Source organism: Electrophorus electricus, chromosome 1 (genome assembly GCF_041902795.1).
Source record: "Electrophorus electricus isolate QZ-2024a chromosome 1, ASM4190279v1, whole genome shotgun sequence".
NCBI lineage: Eukaryota > Metazoa > Chordata > Actinopteri > Gymnotiformes > Gymnotidae > Electrophorus > Electrophorus electricus.
Window position 1 is genome coordinate 45129506 of NC_137497.1, and position 5000 is coordinate 45134505.

The window sequence follows — 5000 nt, forward strand, 5'->3', positions numbered from 1 at the left end:
AAAAGCGTCAGATAAATGCTGCAAGTGTAAATGGTATTGTTTAATACTCATGTTTTCTTTGTGCTGATGGGGTCACTTTGTCATGTGTGAAGAGCTCAGGGACTGATGGAGCTCATAGGAGACAAAAGTTGACTGAAGATTACTGACGATGACAAATTTGTGTTGGACACTTATGGACACACACTGCCAATGCTGTAACAGCGCAGACTTCACACACACACCCCTCCCAACACTGTAACAGAGCAGACTTCACTCACACACCCCTCCCAACGCTGTAACAGAGCAGACATTGTGTACACACCCCTCCCAACGCTGTAACAGAGCAGACATCACACACACATCCCTCCCAACGCTGTAACAGAGCAGACATCACACACACACCCCTCTCAACGCTGTAACAGAGCAGACATCACACAGACACCCCTCCCAACGCTGTAACAGAGCAGACATCGCGTTTTATTGACTCAACCCTCTTCTGTGCATTATACACCTTGTTTGTCAATGGACAACTAAATTCACCCCCTCATAATCGCAGAAACACACATAAAAAGCCTCCTTGGATCAACAGTTCTGTATTGTATTAAAATATCCTGTTAAATGGTAACATAATTTTCTTTGCTCCTGAGCAGTTTCTGGAGATAATAGCAGCACTCTGCCACGGCTTGTGCTTCTGTTATCTGAAGCGTCTTGGGGAGGGTGAGTCACACCTGAACATAGACACTTATCTTAGCTCAGGCCCAGAAACTGCGCCGTGTTCCCGCTCTGCTGTATGGAGGGCACAGTGTGTAGGAAGGGAGAGAGGATTCCTACATGCTCCGGAGGCCAGTGGAGAGCAGATATCCACTGGATGGCAGATGCTCAGGGTTTGCATTAAGATCTTCTAGTGCTCCACCAAGGAATATGTTAGCTATTTTGGAATTTCAACGTTTCTGACTTGTCACACAGATTTAGATTTTTTACTGCACACCATCTGACAGTAGTCATGGAGACCACAATGCTACTAGCAATGTTCTTTTTGTGCATGTGGGACTAGGGAGGCTTGGTGATGTCAGCAGTCCTGACAGAGTGAGACACGTGAACTTGCAGACAGGTGTTCGTGTATTTCCAGCAGTGTGACAGCTTTGGTCAATTTGAGAGGACCCACTGCATCAGGACGTTTGTCAGCTTTCTGCTGGACCTCATGCTGTGGTCTCCAACCCCTTCATGACCTGCTGTAAGTGGGAGTTTGCTTGGGTCATTTCCTTAATCACATTCATGCAGAGTATGAGCTGGTCTCCCTGTGCAGGGTCACCCAGTGTGAACATACTGGCTACATGTCCCTGCGCCAGCGTCTTTAGCTGGTGTGGACGTGGACGCTGAGTGCTCCACGGGTGGCCAGTGTGATGATCTGTCTGTAGCCCACAAACTCAAGTGACGCAATTTCACTGTGGATGCCTGTCTCAGCCTCCTCCCTCATAGTTCCTGCCATTGACCTGCTGTCAAGAGAAGCTCGTAAAGATACTTTATCGTTCACTAGCACATCCCAATAGAACAGGCTGTTAGCTTTGTCCAACTTCAGCACATTCTGGAAAATGATTACATTACCATTAAAAATACACCTACAGTTCAATCAATGTACAGGCAGGATATCATCTTTGGATTTAAGGGTCTTGTCCACACTCACAGTGTCCCCTCCTAAGTGTGTAGGTTAATTTCTCTGTTGGTTTAGCACACTCACATTGATCGTTCACTTCATGGCAGCTCAAACATGGCATTTCCCTCATTGTGTGAATGAGTGGAGTTTGACCTATTACCATAAACTCTGCAAGGAGAAGGGCATGTCCAAGGTGCGCTTGGACTATGGGAGGGACAGTCTGGTGGGATTATGGGAGGGACAGTCTGGTGGGATTATGGGAGGGACAGTCTGGTGGGACTATGGGAGGGACAGTCTGGTGGGACTATGGGAGGGACAGTCTGGTGGGACTATGGGAGGGACAGTCTGGTGGGATTATGGGAGGGACAGTCTGGTGGGACTATGGGAGGGACAGTCTGGTGGGATTATGGGAGGGACAGTCTGGTGAGACTATGGGAGGGACAGTCTGGTGGGATTATGGGAGGGACAGTCTGGTGGGACTATGGGAGGGACAGTCTGGTGGGATTATGGGAGGGACAGTCTGGTGAGACTATGGGAGGGACAGTCTGGTGGGATTATGGGAGGGACAGTCTGGTGGGACTATGGGAGGGACAGTCTGGTGAGACTATGGGAGGGACAGTCTGGTGGGACTATGGGAGGGACAGTCTGGTGGGACTATGGGAGGGACAGTCTGGTGGGATTATGGGAGGGACAGTCTGGTGGGACTATGGGAGGGACAGTCTGGTTTGTGAAATTGCACCACTCTGTTCCCATTCTGTTCTCATTCGGCATGACTCACACAGTCTGCCTCGTTACTCCTGGTCACGGCATCTTTGGGTCATGCTATGTGCAGTGGCTATCTCTCTGGATCTCTCTCTCTCTCTCTCTGCTGCTCCTAAATCTCCATAACTGACCATTTGGTGATGAGCATATTAAACAAACCATCAGGACAGTTCCTGACAAACATCATTGAGGTTTCAGAAATCATTCCGTTTCCGTAAAGGACTGTCAGCGGTCACGGCTGTTGCATGTTGTCAGACTCAAACTCTATGGGACTCTCTTTTGTGGCATAGAAATCACACATTCATGACTCAGGACTCAGTATAGTAATGATTCATGACATCATAGTCCCAGCACAGACAGCAGTGTTGGGACTGCAGCTGCTTTTCAGTCCCGCTTTGTAAATATTCTTGACTTGTCCTAAACTCAAGTCTCTCCCATGTTTCTCCATCGATTGTATCCAGTCCTGAATGTTGTGTGTGGGAGATCTGGGTGATCTTTCATGTCATCTTTAACAACTACATTTAGCTTAGCTACGTCAATAGGTCTGCTCCACTCTGCAAGTCCAGTTGCTTCAGATAAAACTAAGTGACTGAATTTGTGGGCTTTGATTGGTTAACAGCTGATTGACTATGATGTCACCAATCTGGATCTCCAGTGCTGGTCTTTGATTGGTTAACAGCTGACAGACTATGATATCACCAATCTGGATCTCCATTGCTGGTCTTTGATTGGTTAACATCTGACTGACCAAGATGTCACCGATCTGGATCAGTGACAGCTTTCTAATTACCTTAAGCAGCTGAAGGGTATTGTTATTGCTTTTGGCACTGAGTGTGGAGGACAACCCTAACCCCTAACCCTAAACCTAAATCCTAACCCCTAACCCCAAACCCTAAACCCTATCCTCTAAACCTAAACCCTAAACCCTAACCCCTAACCCTAAATCCTAACCCCTAAACCTAAACCCAGCCTAACCCTATCCCTAACAATGATGTTTACAATGACATCAGAATGATGTGTAAACTTACATCAGAAACAAGAACTATTTCATAATGAAGTTTACAAGTTTATCTGAATATTGCAGCATGATGGCACAGACCATTCTGCTCTTATGTAGGTAACTGGCATTGGGGCCATTGGAAATTGGGATTGGAGCCATTGAAATTTAGATTGGGGCCATTGGGAATTGGGATTGGGATCATTGGCAACTGGGATTGGGGCCATTGGAAACTAGGATTGGAGCCATTGAAACTTAGATTGGGGCCATTGGGAGTTGGGATTGGGGTCATTGGTAACTGGGTTTGGGGCCTTTGGTAACTGGGATTGGAGCCATTGAAACTTAGATTGGGGCCATTGGGAATTGGGATTGGGATCATTGGCAACTGGGATTGGGGCCATTGGAAACTAGGATTGGAGCCATTGAAACTTAGATTGGGGCCATTGGGAATTGGGATTGGGGTCATTGGTAACTGGGATTGGGGCCTTTGGTAACTGGGATTGGGGCATGGGCGTAACTTTGGTTGGAGAAGTGCTGGGAACAAGAATGCGGGCCAGGTGTCGCATTCAGATCAACTGACCCTCGAATTTGTGTTCTTTTAAAAAGGTTTTCACTGAAAAGAAATCAGCACTGAGACTGGAAGGAATTCGTTAACCTCTTCCCTTTATTTCATAGGTTAACATTTTTAATGTGGGGTTTTGAGATTTTTTTAGATGAGTGAAGGACATTGACTGTCATGTCAGTAGTCACCTCAGCAAGTCTCATTTCTTAACCTTTTGTATATTTGTAAATGTATATTTTTCATATAAATACTGTAATTTAACACTGGGGCCCACCTGGAACCCTCTGTGATGTAACCACATACCTCACCATCATGCTGCTGCAGCACAGAAACCAATAATGTCCTTTCAACTCGTCATCTTAGACATCACACGCTCACTGCTTAACCCAGCGATCGGCAGCAGCCAATCAGATGAAGCCAGGTCACTGCACCAATTTTATGTAGCAGACTTGGAATTCTGTCAACGGTTGGGGTGGTTTGAAGTTTGAGAAATCAAACTTGTTTCTTATTTGCAACAGAGAGGTCACTAAACCACTTACAGCACAGTTCCTTTATCTTTCTGCTCCATATAACATTCAAGACCCCTGAAACATTAATTTATTTAGTAAATTAACAGTGATATTAATGTTGTGTCAAGCAGAAATGTTTTCATAATGAATGGTCCCTCCAGTGGGCTCTAGTTGTCTCCAGTGGGATCCAGTGGGCTCTAGTTGTCTCCAGTGGGCTCCAGTGGGCTCTAGTTGTCTCCAGTGGGCTCTAGTTGTCTCCAGTGGGCTCCAGTGGGCTCTAGTTGTCTCCAGTGGGCTCCAGTGGGCTCCAGTGGGCTTCAGTGGGCTCTAGTTGTCTCCAGTGGGCTCCAGTGGGCTCCAGTGCTGAATGCTCAGTCATGTGGCATATCTCTTAGCTCCTGCTTGGCTGCTACTCTCTTGCAGATCACAGTGATAAGCAAATTTTAAATAAATTGCCCTGAAAAAAATCAACACACCAGCTATTTATAACCTGTGCACATGGCTGTATTATGAGCTTGTTGCTTCTGATGGAGAACA

The 5000-nt window shown here is 46.5% G+C and overlaps 1 protein-coding gene across 2 annotated transcripts in view; it reads left to right on the forward strand.

Annotated features, from left to right (window-relative positions):
- Positions 1–5000, forward strand: part of prex2 (phosphatidylinositol-3,4,5-trisphosphate-dependent Rac exchange factor 2) — a 103108-nt gene that overhangs the window by 83385 nt on the left and 14723 nt on the right. The gene's annotated exons all lie outside the window — the stretch shown is intronic.